The sequence below is a fragment of the Schistocerca americana genome, chromosome 3, assembly GCF_021461395.2.
Source record: "Schistocerca americana isolate TAMUIC-IGC-003095 chromosome 3, iqSchAmer2.1, whole genome shotgun sequence".
NCBI lineage: Eukaryota > Metazoa > Arthropoda > Insecta > Orthoptera > Acrididae > Schistocerca > Schistocerca americana.
This window is the reverse complement of record NC_060121.1, coordinates 488,806,638-488,826,008: the sequence shown is the minus strand read 5'-3', so window position 1 is coordinate 488,826,008 and position 19,371 is coordinate 488,806,638. Positions and strand designations below refer to the sequence as shown.

Below are 19,371 nucleotides of genomic sequence, written 5' to 3'. Positions count from 1 at the left end.
TCAATGAAGTGCTACTGAATGGGTAGAAGCGAGGGATAGAGAACCACAGATATGATTCGCGAGTTGGAGCAGTAACCAGGTTTTTTTGTTACAGTATGATCTTTTAACAAAATTTCGATCACCCACCTATGCAGGGAGATACGACCACCGTAATAAAATCAGTATGTCGGTATATTACTGAATTCACAAAGTGATACATAGCAGAACTTGATATTTACAACTCGTGTGCACTGCTACCGTAAGAGACTTTGTAAGTAACAAAGGATTTGGTGACTTTAAAAGAGCTCGAAAGTGAGGAGGCAACCTGTGACAGAGGTAGAGCATGCTCTTAGCATTCTGTCATAAGGCAAAAACGAGTTTAATGTTCCAGTCCTGTGATGCAGGATGTAGCAGATATTAAAATGATAAGAAAAGATATATGTTACCTGATGAGAGAATACTTAGAGAAAATATACCCTTTGCAGTACCGTTGCACAGAATTTTCACAACAAGTGACGATATCCCATCGATGTGAAACTATATGTATGCTCCTATTACTAGCCTTCGAAAATAGCTCGTATAAAAGTGAGGAATCGACATTCAGCGTGAGAAAGTCGAGGTGTATGAACAACAATATCCCCGTCTCGGATTGGATAATGTTTGGAATTGCATTTAGAACTATTTGTCCCAGTCGCACCTGCTTGTCTCACAATGTTCCGCGGCCAGCGGCACAAATGGGCTAGAGACTTCGGTCGATCTGCAGCCTGCGATGGCCAGTTAATTACAAGTTCTTGCACGCAGCCACGGGGACAAGTCTCTGTAGTGGTGCCGTTTCAGTGACTGAATAGCAAGGGAGCTAGTACGCTGGGTGAGCGGCGACAGAAGCCGACATTGCGTGAGAAGATTCAATATGGCAAGTATCTGTGCTGGAAGATTATTGTTATTAAATTGACCAACTGACGGCTTGGCAGTCAAGGTGGCAGTCTTACCGGCCTCTGAACGTCTGGTAACGGTGGAGATGTGCGGGTCTCCGTGGCGGCCACCGGCGCGACTACCCGTCAGTCGGCGAACAGCGCTCGCTTCACGCTCACGAATGGGTGTGATCAGAATGTTGTTTTCGTCAGATATGTTCAGTGGAAACGTTGTGGTGGAGGAGGTTGCTTATGTTGTCATACGTCGGCGCACACAAAACCTCTGATGTGTTTAGAACTATGATCTATATGTGGTGGAAATTTAATTACTTGATTTGCAAAATGTTTGCATGTGATACGTAAACGTTGATAATATGTTTTATTACGAATATGCATCATCGTGCAGTGGTGGAGAATGTTTTAAATGGTCAATTTGACTCTTGCAAATTGTTAATCAACTGATGTGCTAGATTAGTGCAAATGGACTATTTCCTATCATTTTTGATATCACAATTGCATTACCTCTCCCTTTTGTCACCAGGAATCGAATATTCTGGATGGTAAGGAAAACCTCCATCTGCATATTTGGCACTTTGGTTCACAACAAACAGGAAACAGTCACTTGAGAGAGTGGGGAGGTGGTTTCCTGGTTATCGAATATCAGAAGATGCTAACTTCCCATTCCGCGGTCGTTCGTATTTAGTAGTTGTCACACCATAGAAAGAGGTGGAGGGGAGAGGAGGAGTCCTGTCTCCTGCAAACTAATTAAATAAAAATGTGCACCAATACACTATTATTATTGAGAGTTATTTGAATTCTGTGTCGTTAGATCCTTCCTCTCCGGCACAGACTGAGAATTTTCCCCACCAATTTCCGGATGGGGAGTGGAGAAGAGGAGGGGAAGCTGGAGGGATTTCCCAGAGGAAGAGAGGTAAATAATCGATCAATTGAATTAATTAGTCATTTACTTTGATATCAAAAGTGTCTTTGCATCGGAGTGGAGGAGAAACATATATTAACCATTGTACGGACCGCAGACTTGACCTGTACTGGTTGCGCAACCACATACGATAGATATCAGCGTAGGGGCCAGTCTAATATATAGCTTCAGAAGAGATGAAGAGTTGGGATGAGATATATTGCATTGTAACATTAACTAACATGGCCTTTTCGCTATTGGTAATACAGTACGGCTGAGAGGATGGTGAATGTACAGGTACTAAATTTCCTCTGGATATGCAGCTTTATTGTGACGTTTAATGACCATGGTATCATACTGGTAATTTTTTGTGGAGGTAAAATAGATTCAGATGCCCAGATGATGTTTTAGTCAGAAACACATTGGCGTTCAACGGGTTAGGTCCATTAATACGGTTGGTGGGTTGGAGAACTTGAAAAGAGCAGATGTGGGAGGAGGGACTGATGTTAAATCTGTAATAAGAGAAGGGTGGAATTTCTGATTAGGTGAGTACAGGATTATCATTACCAAATAAAATAGAGGTAACACTGAATAAAAAGTTACGAAACCAGGTGAAATACTACGAACAACATAGCAAACATATTATCATTGTCGAATGAGGCACATAACCGAGATCCATCACTATAGTGGTTAAAAATCTGTAGAGGAGTTAAAAAAAATTACTCAGGACGATAAGAGAGATGAAAGTATAATCGTGATGGAGGACTGGAAATCAGAGAGCGAAAAAGAAGTGGAAGAAAACTTGAAATAACTAGGGATTGTCGAGGATTTCAATGCTATTATCAGATAACGAGTAACTGTAATATGGAAAGGGACCACAAAAGAAAAGAAGATTGGCTTTTGGAGATGAAATAGTTAAGACAGCAGAGGAAAACCCAGGTAAAAGCAACGCCCAGCAGAAAAAATAGCATAACAGCATAATATATTTAATTTAGTTGATGAAGCGAGAAAACTAAGGAATGCAGCAAATTGAAAGAAGAAAAATGGATTAAAGAAATTTCAAAAAAATGTGAAAGACAGTAAACAGAAAATGGCTAAATAAAAACAGGTAGAGGAGAAATGCAACGCTGAAGCATACTTGAGTGTACGAAAGGCAGATTTAGCCTTTAGGAAAATTAAAGAAACCACTGGTGGGAAAGACAACCACCTGTATAAACAAGAAGAATTATTTGGCAAGTAAATAGTAAATAGCAGAAGACCGAGAGGAATATATAGAACCGCAATATAAAGAAAAGTGACAAGCAGCCGCAATTGTTTCAAACAACATGGCAATGTTTTGAGAGACCTCTGTCAGCCAAAAAATTTGTTGATACTTAAATTATTTAATGAAGCAACATAATTCAAGGTATTTCCTCATCGTCAAGCTAAAATGGTAATAAAGAAAACATTTAACGAAAGTACACATCGAAGCTGAAATTGTTCTGTACAGTCTTGGCGTGTGTTGTGGTCATCTAATGGAGGAAGAGGAGGATAACCTAATATGAGCTACTGTTCATTTTTATGTTGGTCTGCTGTTCGTAAAAAACTCATTTTAAATGATCCATCGCTTTGTTCATAAAAATGGCTGTCTTCTTGTAGTGTGTTCAGGTTCCTCCATTGCTGTGGGTCTTTCAATATTGTAGACAACTTTTATAAACTTAAAATGGATGTTTAAGGCGCGACATCACAATCAAGTTTACTGCGGAGCAAAGACAAGATGGCAATCAAAAGAAAGCTTGTTTCGATATAACTATCGATGTGTCGATGCTGGTGTTGAGAATTACTTGAAGTGTCTTCTGTCCATCTTGCTGTTGAATCTTTCTTGTTGGCCGATGAAGTGGATTACAGTAAGACGGACTGTAACATTTTCATGTTGAAATAATAGGGTCAAAAATTATTTTTAACATCAAAGACATGGCTGCGACACAGATTCATAAATATACTAAATTTTATGTATTGTCTGTTTTAAAAATATTTTTGGTAAAGAAATGTGAGTACTTGAGCTTTGTAATCTCTTGTAGGGCCTAGTGTTTCCAATTTTGGCCATGGACGAATATTTCCATTTCCTCCAAGGTTCTTACTAAATCACTTATTTTTATTTCGTTGGCATAGTCAGCACTTTATTGAAGCTGTCTCTTATATGAAAATGCAACAAGATATGCAGACGATGGGGTCTAGCTTTATGGTATACGTTAACATTGTCTATTCCGAGATTACGTTGGTTCTCAAACAACGCAACTAGTTATCAAATTTTATCTCATATATTGCTTGCTGTCCATACAATTAAAAATATTATTTTTGTTAAAAATGTTCTTTAGAATTTTTTTAATGGAATATTGTCGAATTAACTCATTTGATGCTGACAGAATTAGGTAAGGAGCTAGATGCAAAGTAACTAACAATGGCAGAAGAAAAGACATTATAAAAAGTAGGCTGGCAATAACCAAAAAGCATTCCTCAAAGATAGAAACATGTTGACATCGAATAAAAATAAATTTGTTTGTTATAAAGTCTTACTGGAAAGTACACGGTCCGGTCACATTAACGTAACTACCGCCTATGTTGGATGTCTACGTGCAATAACCACTCGCAGACGGCAGCTGGCAACTATAGCAGTGGAGGGAAAGTATGTAAAGCATGTTGGGGAATGTGTACAACAATGGGGTCACTGTAGTAATGCGAAACCAGAATGATTAACCTGACATCCAAAGAGGCATGACCAGTGGCTTTTGGGTCGAGGATAGAAGCATTTCCGAAATGACTACGTTTGTAAACTGTTCGCATACCAACATGGTTACATATATCATCCACGGCAACATAGAGCTATCCAAAAGCAGTTACAAGGCACTGACAAGGTTTTAAGATGGCTGTGGGCATATATACGAGCAAATAGACGTCAAATGGGTGAGCAAGTAACTGCCCAGCGTCTTCTCAACGGTTGTTCAGCGAACGTTGCTGCTACGGGGATCCGGTCCCCATCTCATACAGTTGTCAGGAAAGAGCCTGGTGGAGTGCGATGGTGAGCACAAAGAAACCATGATTCACAGTAACGCATTTATAAGGCAATAATACAGAATTTTCTTCCAAAGAACTGCGCCACAACCAGGCCAGGGGAGTAGCGGCTTGTTAATGGCGGAAGCCTGGCTTACGCTCATCTTGCAGTATTGCCAGCACAGCGAAGTGTCGAGTGGTGGCTGCTACGTCATGGGCGCCATTGAATATGGCGCTACGGAAGAATGCTAACAATTTTATTTTTAGATCAGATAACTGATGAAGAAATGGTAAATCCAACCTGACAAAAAATAAATCTACGGCGCTACCGAACCAAACAGAAATGATTTGTTAATAGGATACATTCTCAGATCTCAAAGAACAGTCAGTTTGGTAACGGAGGGTATGATTGATAGGAATTTATAAAGTAATTTCGAAAAGCGTCAAGCCATTTCCGGCCTGAACTTCTCTTTCTTTTAATAAGCAGATTAATCGTTGAACAAAGTCATGTTTAAACTAATAGTCACTTTTAATTCGAGTTACCATTGATTGTAATAACCAAGCAGTAATGTAAGCTTCTTCTGTATGTTCTACCTGGGTTCCTGTGAATATAGTAGCAGATTGTTCGCCTGTGTCACTAGAGGTATTGGGAAGCCAGTAGCTAGAGCAGGGGCCTCGGGCTGAGAGGTCCCGCTGTGTCAGTCTCTATGGAGCCACAGTAATTCGAGAAGACTTCACCACCTGTCGGTATGTGGCAATGAACAAGTCGGACACGTAAGCTAGGCAGTTGGCTAGTATTGGTTCAGCTCAGGAGTTGTCTCCCAACTGCAACTAACTCTTTTCGAATGCCCTAGGAAAGAGGACACAGTACGAGTGTCCAGCAGTACGCTAAAAATGGTGACCTGTGGAGACTAATCCCAGTAAATACTCGCAGAAAAGGTGTTTTTAAAACTAGCCCACTTTGTCAAAACATTATAGCCCTTCGTCAAAACATTTTCTGGAGAGGTCATTGTACCTCCCCCAGTGAATTCTCGGAAGTCAGGTGAAAGAAGGACCCATTAGAACAGATCGCTGTCTGTCTGCCATTCCCACAAGCTTCTTAACAAAGTAGTCTCTGTGCTTTTTCGCCGCTCGGTGGAAGTGTCGCTACAGACGCCAATACTCGGTGGGTTGGGAGCCTTTTTTCGCCACCCAAGGACAAGAAAGAAATGCGTTGTGGGTTCTTAAAAACAGGGAATGGGATACCAGGAACCTTCTGTAAAACTTCGTACGCGAACGGACTGTGGATTGGTTGGATAAAGGAGCAAGCTGATGATGCAGCCTCACAATTCCAGAATACACGGAACATCTTAACGGACAATTACAGGGCGTCTTTTACACAATTTTTGTGTGAGAAAATTAGTAACACAACACTCATGCCATTGGCTTGAGCAGGACGAGCTTTTTCATAACTGATGGCAAATTTTTTAGAGGTGAACTCAATTGAGAGCCGACACAGAGTGGTTAACATACTCGAACATGCAAATTTTGTGATTTGAACACTTTTCACTTTTCCTGGAGACACATGTCGGATGTGAGGTGCGAGCGCAGACACCCTTGACTTGGCGGCAGATGATAATTGCACTTAGAATTCTCGCTGCTTGTGAGGGAGCCTTAATTGGCAAACGAGATCCAATGGCATCCACTTACACCATCCACAGTCTGTTTGTCAACACATATCAACTATGGTGTGAATATCTTGTAGTATCGGCTGGTTGGTATGGGACGGAGGAATGAGCGATTTTCCAGTACTTCACTAAATTCTCGCTGGCGCAGCCATGACCAGGCGGGACAGGCATAGTTGCATGTTTAATTTCATTTCTGTTTCCGGTACGATCGCACAGTCACTGCTGTCGACTAGCGGCTATGAGTGCCAAATTGATATGATAGGAAACTGATTACTATCGATCTCATTCTTTGTCAGGAACTTTGCTAAAGATATCGGAGTTTAGAATAACTTTTTTTCATGTTTCACTTGGGTATTCTTTGACGTGTATTTACCAAATTCTGTGCAATGTCCTTTATTAATACGTGCACACGAATATTTTATTTATAAGAAAATTTGGTTTACAGGGGCCAAGTCTTCGTTTGTACAGTCAGTGCATTCAATTCATATAATTTGTTAATACTGAATTATGGAAATGTCAGTACCCAAGACTCACTACAAGTGTTAACTAAAATCTGTTGCTTAACATTTTTCCCGAGGACATGCAGTTCTACTTTATGGTTAAATCATCCTCTTAGGTAAAACATTCCGGTGGTAAAATAGTCCCCTATTCGGTTCTCCGAGCGAGGGGACTTCTCAGGAGGATGTCGTCATCAGAGGAAACAAAACTAGCATTCGGCTGATCGGAGAGTGGAATGTTCCGTCCCTTAATCACGCGGGTAGGTTAGAAACTTTAAAAAGGTTGAAGTTAGATACAGTGGGAATGAGTGAAGTTCGGTGGTAGAAATATCTAGACTCCTGGTCAGATGAACGCAGGATTATTAATAAGAAATCAAATAGAGGTAATGCAGGAACACATTATCGTAGCCAAGATAGATACAAAGCCAACATCCATCAGAGTAGTACAAGTTTATATGCCATCTAGTTTTGCAGATACGGAAGATGTTGCAGAAATCTCTGATGAGATAAAATAAATTATTCAAATATTTAAGGGAGACAAAAATTTAATTGTGACGGTATTCTGGAATTCAGTAATAGGAAAATGAAGAGAAAGAAAAATTGTAGGTGAATATGGACTGGGGGAAAGCAATGAAGGAGGAAGTCACTTCATGAATTTTGCACGGTACATAATGCAATTATCTTGCTTTAAGAATCATGAAGAAAGATTGTGTTTGTGGAAGAGACATTGACACATATGAAAGCTTCAAACTGATTATTCAATGCTAAGACATATTAAATTTTAAGACATTTACAGGGGTGGATGTGGATTCTGACCACACATTATTTGTTACAAACTGTTGATTAAAACTAACGAAATTGCAAAAAGGGAGGATATTAAGAGATGGGGCCTGAATAAGTTCAAAGAACCAGAAGGTTTGAGAGTTTCAGGGGCAGCATTAGTCAACAACTGAGTAGAACAGGAAAAAGGAATACAGTGGAAGACGAATGTGTTGCTTTGAGAAATGAAATAGTGAAGGGTCAGAGGATCAAATATGTAAAAAGACAAGGCCTAGTAGAAATCCTTGGATAACACAGAAGATATTGAATTTAACTGATGAAAAGAGAAAATATAGAAATGTAGCAAATGAAGTAGACGAAAGGAAATAGGAATGTCTAAAAAATGACATTGAGAGGAAGTGCAAAATAGCTAAGCAAGAATAGCCTGAGTAGAAATGTAAGGATTTAAATGCATATTTGACAAGAGGAAAGACAGCTACCTCCTGCAGGAAAATTAAAGACGCCTTAGGAGAGAAGAGAAGCAGCTGTGGGAAAATTGAGAGATCAAATGGAAAACCAATCCTAAGCAAAGAAAGAATCGAGTATCTGACCTCTTCTGGGACCGATCTGCTTCTCAGCAGCCCAACTGATATACACTCCTGGAAGTGGAAAAGAGAACACATTGACACCGGTGTGTCAGACCCACCATACTTGCTCCGGGCACTGCGAGAGGGCTGTACAAGCAATGATCACACGCACGGCACAGCGGACACACCAGGAACCGCGGTGTTGGCCGTCGAATGGTGCTAGCTGCGCGGCATTTGTGCACCGCCGCCGTCAGTGTCAGCCAGTTTGCCGGGGCATACGGAGCTCTATCGCAGTCTTTAACACTGGTAGCATGCCGCGACAGCGTGGACGTGAACCATATGTGCAGTTGACGGACTTTGAGCGAGGGCATATAGTGGGCATGCGGGAGGCCGGGTGGACGTACCGCCGAATTGCTCAACACGTGGGGCGTGAGGTCTCCACAGTACATCGATGTTGTCGCCAGTGGTCGGCGGAAGGTGCACGTGCCCGTCGACCTGGGACCGGACCGCAGCGACGCACGGATGCACGCCAAGACCGTAGGATCCTAAGCACTGCCGTAGGGGACCGCACCGCCACTTCCCAGCAAATTAGGGACACTGTTGCTCCTGGGGTATCGGCGAGGACCACTCGCAACCGTCTCCATGAAGCTGGGCTACGGTCCCGCACACCGTTAGGCCGTCTTCCGCTCACCCCCCAACATCGTGCAGCCCGCCTCCAGTGGTGTCGCGACAGGCGTGAATGGAGGGACGAATGGAGACGTGTCGTCTTCAGCGATGAGAGTCGCTTCTGCCTTGGTGCCAATGATGGTCGTATGCGTGTTTGGCGCCGTGCAGGTTCAAATGTTCAAATGTGTGTGAAATTTTATGGGACTTAACTGCTAAGGTCATGAGTCCCTAAGCTTACACACTATTTATCCTAAATTATGCTAAGGACAAACACACACACCCATGCCCGAGGGAGGACTCGAACCTCCTCCGGGACCAGCCGCACAGTCCATGACTGCAGCGCCTAGACCGCTCGGCTAATCCCGCGCGGCGCCGTGCAGGTGAGCGCCACAATCAGGACTGCATACGACCGAGGCACACAGGGCCAACACCCGGCATCATGGTGTGGGGAGCGATCTCCTACACTGGCCGTACACCACTGGTGATCGTCGAGGGGACACTGAATAGTGCACGGTACATCCAAACCGTCATCGAACCCATCGTTCTACCATTCCTAGACCGGCAAGGGAACTTGCTGTTCCAACAGGACAATGCACGTCCGCATGTATCCCGTGCCACCCAACGTGCTCTAGAAGGTGTAAGTCAACTACCCTGGCCAGCAAGATCTCCGGATCTGTCCCCCATTGAGCATGTTTGGGACTGGATGAAGCGTCGTCTCACGCGGTCTGCACGTCCAGCACGAACGCTGGTCCAACTGAGGCGCCAGGTGGAAATGGCATGGCAAGCCGTTCTCCAGCATCTCTACGATCGTCTCCATGGGAGAATAACAGCCTGAATTGCTGCGAAAGGTGGATATACACTGTACTAGTGCCGACATTGTGCATGCTCTGTTGCCTGTGTCTATGTGCCTGTGGTTCTGTCAGTGTGATCATGTGATGTATGTGTCAATAAAGTTTTCCCTTCCTGGGACAATGAATTCACGGTGTTCTTATTTCAATTTCCAGGAGTGTAGATCAGAGGTCGCCAAACTATTTTCACAGTGTGCCGGATAATTGAGAAAATGACGAACGACAGCCCCGTCATCATTCTGTACACTTGTTACTCAGAACGAAAGTTCTGGGGAAAGAGATGATAAACAGCAATGGTCAATGAAAAACAAAGTTCAGCATTTCTTGTTACTCATAGTTGAGCGGGATTCAGTGCACAATAGACAAGGCCGACCGATATATTTACTTAATAAAAAAATTATCAAGCAGGCGACTTTGGAAAAAAAAAGTTACACCTGACATTCATAGTGCGCACATATCCGAAATTTGTGATACTGACGTTTGGATTTCAAGAGATAATCAATGTTTTTTTGTGTATTTGCTGCATCCAGTCAAGAGAACTGCTTTCAAATGTTCATCCGCCAGCCTCGTTCGATGTCCTGAGGTAACGCAGCACACTCGTGAAAATGTTTGCTCACAGGCACTAGTTGTTATAAACATTGATGCCATACCAGCATCGGCAGTAAACAACAACTTTTCCTTCTCTGTGCTATTCTTTAACAAGTCATTTGCTTGCAGATCAATTAGCTGCTACTGTTGTTCAACTGGCACGTCGTCAACATTCTGGAACAGAAGAATGTCACTCTCATTCCTGTCACGTTCTGAAACCTCTCCAAAAAATGTTTCGTGAGGTCGTGACTAATTATTTTCGGCACCGGTAAATAAACGTTTACATCTTCGGTGAGAAAAGCGCAAACTCGTTGAAGCTGTGAAAATGAGAAAAGTTTTCTCCTTACAATTGTGATACAAACAATGACGGCTTTCTCCGAAATCCGTTGATTCTGCAGAGACCACAGACGAGGGTATTCTTACCCTGAAGTTTCACGTTCAGCTCATTCATGTGGGTTGTGATGTCGACTAAAGTGGTTTGTGATGTCGATTTAAAAGAAAACTTTGACAACTAGATAGTATCTGACAGCTACTGATCAGATCTACCTTTTTCATCAATTTCGTCTTTTCGGAGCTCGTAAAAACGGCTCAGGAGTTTACTGCAATGCTGTGTGACAAGGCAAGTCACAGAATCCAGAATTAGTTTCTTCACCGGCCATAGTGACCGAGCGGTTCTAGGCGCTACAGTCTGGAACCGCGCGACCGCTACGGTCGCAGGTTCGAATCCTGCCCCGGGCATGGATGTGTGTGATGTCCTTAGGTTGGTTAGGTTTAAGTAGTTCTAAGTTCTAGGGCACTGATGATCTCAGACGTTAAGTCCCATAATGCTCAGAGCCATTTGAACCATTTTTAGTTTCTTCTAGCAAAGCGCGGATCTGACGGTGATTGAGAGCATCTCCCCAAGCGAAGCTCAGAGCAGATGAAGAATGGTTTCAGTACACAAAAGATATCTACGCCGTTTTTCCCACAGAGTGTTTGGTGATATATGATACAGTGTGTGTTCAGATTACCCGGAATTTGCAGATCTTCCAAATGAGTCCTGATCATTGAACACAGTAAATTTAATGCACATAGCAGCCAGGAGGTCTCCGCGCGTGTGAGGATGTCCCAGTGTTCTAAACATAATACTTAAATTTAAATTGTATCGCACCGTCTCGTGTTCCCTACGTTTTATCAAGCAAATTCGAATACCATCGGCTGACGGGATGAATTGACACCAAGGGCCGGATCCGGCCTGCGAGGCGTAGTTTGGTGACACCTGATGTAGGTCCGCACCGTTTCAAAAAAAAGGGTCAGCTCTATTGGCATTTCGCAGTTATGCAGTTACTTCGCTATATTGTACAAATATAAACAGTCATGGAAAACTGCATCAAATTAGTCTTCAAAACGATTGCTGCAGCAATAAAGGAGGAGATGGTTGACGGCAGCAAACAGGATGATAACTTTACAAACATTTTCTAAAATATCACAATCAACTCCGAGTCATAAAAGAAAGTTTTATTCTACAATTAAAACTGACCTTTTGAAAGCAGTTTTCTTAGCATAACCTCGTCATAATAGCAGAGAAGCCAGAAGATTACAAACTGCTACGTAGATTCGGAGAAAATCACAGGCTACAGTTGCTGGTAATATTCTCTGCCCCTAAAATCTCGACTGCGCGGCATCACCGCGTTTGTGTATCCATTATTTCGGCAACGAAGCGTGCTCCTTCCATCTGACTGCTCCTCGTTGCTCCAAAATTAGGGGCACCTCGCTTAACATAACAACATTAACTGCGAAAGCACCTCGTACCCATTGTGTAAATTGTGTTGCTTTGAGGTCAAGCGCTGCGTCTGAAGCAATGCGCTTTGTTATATCGCTGAAGTTTACGTTTAACGAACCGCAGCCACACGGAAGCTATTTTGTGAGACAAATTTATATGTACCTGTACAAGCAGCACCACACAATATACCGTACGTTGTTATCCGAAATATTCATGGGGCGCTCGTCAGAGACCATGATGTGTCGTGTCCTGACATAGGTGGGAGAGGGAGAAAAGGGGTTACTGGTCAGTCTGCACTCCCGAGCGCTACAGAGCAGAAGCATAAGGACAATTCACAGTGAAGGCATTTGATTGTTTTCTCCTATCTGAGCCAACACTGGTACAGGCATTTACTAGAAATGCAGGTAGTTGGTGAGACTCGGTAGGGAACTCGTTGTGGAGACTCTTGGACAAACAGGGTTTTGAAATAGTTGTTTACTCCAGACGGGACTAACTAATACACTGGAGGATAGTTCTAGGGTTAGAAAAAGCATGAATAACACTGTTACAACAGAAGCCAGTGCAGAAGTCCCAGGAGTGGATGCTGACCACAGTAGCAAACACTAGCAGCATCTTAAGGCAAGAACTTAGTTGCAAAACAGAACGTACTGAATGTGACACTGTTCACTGAGGCAGTCAAAGTGAGAGAGCACACTTACGCGGAGCTGGACTGAGGCTGGAGACGATGGACGTGGATTTGGCGCCCAGATCGTCTGACTGAGAAATCTGCCAAAATGCGGAATCTAGGGGTTTTAAAGAGCAGCGTGGGGGCACTGCTTTTCTAACTTAAAGCCACCAAGCCAATACCTTAGGTCTCTTGCAGGTGCCTGCCTATCACGGTTTAGTTAGGTCCCCTCTACTGTTCCTAACGCGGGGATGTTAATGCAGTTGCACTAACTAGTTCGTATTTGGTGTCAACATTGTTCAGCTGAAAGCTAAACTTAGCTGCCCTACCAAATAAGGTTTGCAACATTATTGTTATACTTCATTTAGCCCCGCCCCTCGGGCTCCCCGGAGTAGGGACTGCTAGGTCAACAGTTTTTGGCGTTTTCGCTCTCTTTCTAAGCCCTGTGAGCCTGCTGACGTTGCTGTTCTCAGGGCTGGTATCAAGCTAGCTTTACACGCTAGTACGTGCCTGTTGGTTACAAAGTTCTACGGTGGCAACCTACTTTAGCGTCTAGACGACATATGAGGTTACATGTTAATTCCTTGATGAGAAACTAACGCCCTGTGACCGCTTCTGGGGGCGTCTGAATTTTCGCAAGGCGCTCCCCTTACGGTTTACTTCATGTGACAATATCTCTCCTAGTTTCGTCTTCCCTCAGCATCGTCTCTGCTTCCGCGTCTTGGAATGCCTGTCCTCCTTTCTCACAGCTTCAAGATAACACTACAGTAGCAAGGAATAATCAATATATTACAGATGATCATGCCTTTTTCGATATCTGAGATTCAAATTCTCTTAATGAACGTAGGGGAGAGAGAAACTTGCAGACTACCATAGAGCAGGAATATCTATGAAGTGAGTATATGGTACTATGAAGTGAGTATATGGTAATTCTGTGTTTTGAGTCGTAAAATTTCTTCGCGAGATTCACTCCATAGTTTGGCTGAGATAACAGAAGATGAAGCTTGACATACGAAGTCGGGTGAGACGGAGGCAGCAGATGGTACACTGAGTACCAAAGCCGTGAAAAACTGCGCCAGTTTAGCAGGAGGATAATCTCATTGGCCGTCGACGCAGGAACCAGCGCACGAAATTCGTTCGATTCATTTATTAATATTCGATAAGATATAATTTTGATTTTAATGTCTTTCATGTTGTATATACGTACTCCTAATAGCAGGCATTAACTCACTTACTTCAGCTCGCAAATTTTATACCTGTTTTCATTAATAGTAGCATAATTATATTCAGAAGAAACACTTCGGGCACCTTCGACTCCCACCAAAAGTGCGTTACAAAATTCAGTGATTCGGACTGTCTGGTCATTGTGGGACGAGGGCTTAAAGGGAACGTTTCACGTAACTGGCCGCACAATTAAGATTTCGGATGCGCTCCACATAATATTTTATTTAAATAATGCGACTCTGCGTGCAAAGCAGAGAAGAACAGAGTAACAGTCTGTACAGGGTGCCAGTCTTAAATGAAGTCGCTGAAATATCTCAGAAACCACACATCGGATCAAAAAAGTTATAGTTCCTATTCTTTTGTTTCGGAGGGAGACATCTGATGGTACACACTCGACCCGCCACCCCAATCATCCCACTCCGGGCGTGGGAAACGGGGCAGGGGGAGGGGGGGAGGCACTATGAAATCTTCAATGGGAACCCCCATTTCATTGCAGATCACTAATCTACAGAAAAATCTACATACGTTTTGTGTGAAGCATTCTTCGTTTCCCCACAGATGGCGATGTAATCGGAGGAACAGAAGCGGGTACACCATCGTAATTTACAACATGCTGCTCAATGGTCCTGGAATAACTAATGGCACGTGGGACCCCACCCACACGCTATGAGAGTAGGACAGGCCAGTGTTTCATAACTTATAACTGGAAACCTCAGTTGCCACGTCGCATATGAAACAATGGACCACTCGACGTGCCATTGTGGTCATGGCTTCAGGCAAACGCCACTCTAATTTTCCAATTAGACTAAATAATCGCCAGCTTCAGTACACTTACTGATCCTCTTTTCAAATGATCGGTCACAGGACGGACGCATTTCTGCGACAATGTCAGCAAAGGTGTTTCTGATGCTGTCGACCATGTCTTCACGGCCTGTTGGCACTTGCTTCTACACCTTCTTTTTTAAGGTAACCCACAGAAAGAAATTCGGCAGCGTCAAATACGGCAATGAACCTAGCGAGCCAGTTAATAGGGCCACCTCTGCCGACCCACCGACAAGTGTAAACATGGTCTAATACACCCGTGCTTCAATTGCGGAATGCGCTGGGAAACCGCCACGCTGAAACCACGTACGTTATCGAACGTCCAGGGCAACATCCTGCAGTATTACCAGTAGTTCCTGTACCGAAAACTAAGCGTCCATTCAACGTGTCGCTTGTAAAATACGGACCAATGAGATTGTTCCCCAAGATGCCACAACATACGTTAACTGACCAAGGACGTTAATGGTCAATTTGCCATAACCAGTGGGGATTGTCTACATCTAGTAGAGCATGTTATGTCTGTTAACGCTACCATGGTTTGTGAATGTAGACTCATCGGAAAATGATACCAACATTGGGGTTGGTTGCATTTATTGACGTGGCCACCCACAAAACGCTATCCGGTTACGGAAATCGGCTCCATTGCGTTCTTCATGCCGTATACTTATGACGATGCAGTATTGTGGCAATACAACCTACGGTCATACCGGAATCACGGTGTAATTGCCGGGCGCTTATCCAATGGTTATGAAGCACTGCCACTAGTGCAGCTATTTATTTAGCTTCGTTTCCTTTTGCAGGTCTGTACGCTGCCATCAGATGTAAAGGCATTAACAACCACCGTAAAAGAATGAATTCTCAGTGCTTGGCATTGGAGGCTTTCAAATAAAAATGTGATGTGACGTCGCCCTCAACTAGGTACCATCAGACTCAGAGTTGAAATATTAAAAGTTTTGGCTGGTTTCGTTGTCTAGGGGCTGGGATACGTAGTTGCCGCATTACAAGCCAAATGCTGCTGAGTCTACAGTATACAATGTGAATATACACATGAATCGAATGGTCGAAGGTTGCTATCACTCGCTGTCGTCTCCCATACTGTCCCTCGCGCCCACTGTTCAGAACTCCCCCTCCATTCACTTTGGTAGTCGCCTCCCTTAATAACGAGCGCTGTGATTGGCGATAGCGCTCCCGTCATATCTCCAAGCCAATGCACACTCACAAACATTTTGAAACACATTAGAAATACAGAATTTAAATTTAAATAACTTGAAATTAAATAAATATTCCTACGGCTAAACCATAAACAGCCAGTCCTGATAAAACTCTACCATCTGGTGAGCAAGATGTACGAGACAGGCGAAATACCCTCAGACTTCAAGAAGAATATAATAATTCCAATCCCAAAGAAAGCAGGTGTTGACAGATGTGAAAATTACCGAACTATCAGTTTAATAAGTCACAGCTGCAAAATACTAACGCGAATTATTTACAGACGAATGGAAAAACTGGTAGAAGCCGACCTCGGGGAAGATCAGTTTGGATTCCGCAGAAATGTTGGAACACGTGAGGCAATACTGACCTTACGACTTATCTTAGAAGAAAGATTAAGAAAGGCAAACCTACGTTTCTAGCATTTGTAGACTTAGAGAAAGCTTTTGACAATGTTGACTGGAATACTCTCTTCCAAATTCTAAAGGTGGCAGGGGTAAAATATAGGGAGCGAAAGGCTATTTACAGTTTGTACAGAAACCAGATGGCAGTTATAAGAGTCGAGGGGCATGAAAAGGAAGCAGTGATTGGGAAGGGAGTGAGACAGGGTTGTAGCCTCTCCCCGATGTTATTCAATCTGTATATTGAGCAAGCAGTAAAGGAAACAAAAGAAAAATTAAAATCCATGGAGAAGAAATAAAAACTTTGAGGTTCGCTGATGACAGTGTAATTCTGTCAGAGACAGCAAAGGATTTGGAAGAGCAGTTGAACGGAATGGACAATGTCTTGAAAGGAGGATATAAGATGAACATGAACAAAAGCAAAACGAGTATAATGGAATGTAGTCGAATTAAGTCGGGTGATGCTGAGGGAATTAGATTAGGAAATGAGACACTTAAGGTAGTACAGGAGTTTTGCTATTTGAGGAGCAAAATAACTGATGATGGTCGAAGTAGAGAGGATATAATATGTAGACTGTCAATGGCAAGGAAATCTTTTCTGAAGAAGAGAAATTTGTTAACATCGAGTATTGATTTAAGTGCCAGGAAGTCGTTTCTGAAAGGAGGGTAAAACTCATAGAGGGAGACCAAGAGATGAATACACTAAGCAGATTCAGAAGGATATAGGTTGCAGTAGGTACTGGGAGATGAAGGAGCTTGCACAGGATAGATTAGCATGGAGAGCTGCATCAAACCAGTCTCAGGACTGAAGACCACAATAACAACAACAGACCACAAACACGCTCTAACATACATTATTAAATACATAAATAAATTAAACAACCATTTGTCAAATGAATAGAACAGCAGCAAGCCAGTAGCCTAATGTCTCTGTGCTTTATAAAACCCAGTAAATAATTGACCATTTTTTTCATGAATAGTATATATCGGATATAAACAAAGACATAGATTAATAAATACATTCACAAACATGCTGGTACCTTTTTTTCGTGTAACTGTGGAGTACTTATGGCCTGACGCGATTAATAGCAATCGGCCACTTTGACCTCCAATAACTCACGTACTATTCAAGTTATATGCCGGTAATTTATACCAATTTAGGTTTACACTAATTGCTTTCTAAAGACACGTCGATCAACAAAATCGGATGAACCGTTTAGATTTTGGAAATTGCTGGGTGTTACTTCTATAATTTATCATCAGATACTAAACATTAAACTAATAAAGATATTGGAAATCTGATTACACCGTCAGAATCGTCGTGCAAATAATGGTAATGTACATGTTTCTTTTTGAGGTACCATGATTCATCTGGCTACTACTAATCTCTATACGAACTGTGGAATGTCTGCCGTTAAGGTTTCACGAAGTCTGCCATCTTTGGCACTCCCAGCATGTCTCCTTCATCGACACAACGTCACCATGGAATTCGCAATCACGCGGTGCCTGACCACGAGCTTTGGCTACCCCTCTTGTCCGGCACCACGCTGTCGGCCTGCCGAGCTGCCCGCGCGGCCACGCCAACTCCGAACTTAGAATGTTTTCAGGGCGCCACAACTCGCCCGTTGCTTCACAGCATACAAGGCAACAGCAACTTAGCATTTCTCCTACATTCTCCGTAAAGCAGGATCATTTAAATGTTTTCTTCTGTGGTTGCAACATTTATTGTCGACTTGCAGGTCTGTTCTCCAGATGATGGGTAGGTTTGCAGCCAATAAACACTATTCAAGTATTTTGATGTTTAGAGCCGCTATCTTTTCTATGTCTGCACTATACGTGAGCTCCAGTCGCAGTGTAGTCGCTGTTACGATGCGTCGTAATTCGCTACCTGCTCTGGAGGCGCGTCGTGCAGTCCTCTGTTTGATATGTCAGAGGAATACAACGTTGCGAATGGGGTTTCCAATTAGAAGTTACGAAATACACCGACACAAACGAATTGGGATCATAACTTTTTCTGATCCGCTGTGTAGTTTTCGAGATATTTCCGTGTCTTCAGTCATTAGTATTAATTTGGTGAACATGTTCTCTACAAGACAGCGTAGCAGCATTGCGACTGGCTCTGATGCGAAATGTGAAAAGTATGACTTTGTGATCGAACCTGCGCAAAATGCCTTACTAACGGCTTATAGCTTTATCTGTATTGTGTGACGTCAATTGAAAAAAAAGCTATTGGCATCCCTAATTTTGAACTTATCGTGTCATTTGGTAAATTTGAGAGATTTAGCCATCTCACCACTTATTTTACAGCCTCACTTCAAGAACAACGAACTCGCTACCGGCTCACTGCAACTGTGGTAAGACAAACCAAACTGTACAAGATACGTGATTAGTGATGTGTAACAGAATCTCTGCGTTTTTCCTTGACGTGGCATAATACGATTAAGTCCCTCGTATATCCTGTAATTCCAGTACAAATAGTCAGATATGCGTTATTAATGGTAACAGGGTGCATGGTAAGCGAAGGAAGAATTCCTGTTGGGAAGGATTGTTAATTTGGACAAAGACTAAGATCGTCATATTCAATACACAACTCACTTAAAATCTTCTCTTTTCTCACACTCACTACCTCTCCTCTTTTCCTTTGGTACTGCTGTAAGTGTAACGTACTGTGCCTGCGCTAACATACAGCAAATTTCAAGTGACAGTTGATATAACGATGTATGTTTGCACTGAGAAGGATCATTGCACATCAAGTGATCATGCTCCTCCCGCATCTTGAGCTTCAGTTTTCCTGAAACTGTACATGGGTGCAGACCTATCCTAGAAATCAAACTGTGC

At 42.8% G+C, this 19,371-nt stretch overlaps 1 pseudogene; it reads right to left on the bottom strand.

Moving 5' to 3' along the window:
• Positions 1 to 290: 290 nt before the first annotated feature.
• LOC124608403 lies at positions 291 to 453 on the bottom strand (annotated as a pseudogene).
• Positions 454 to 19,371: the final 18,918 nt, after the last annotated feature.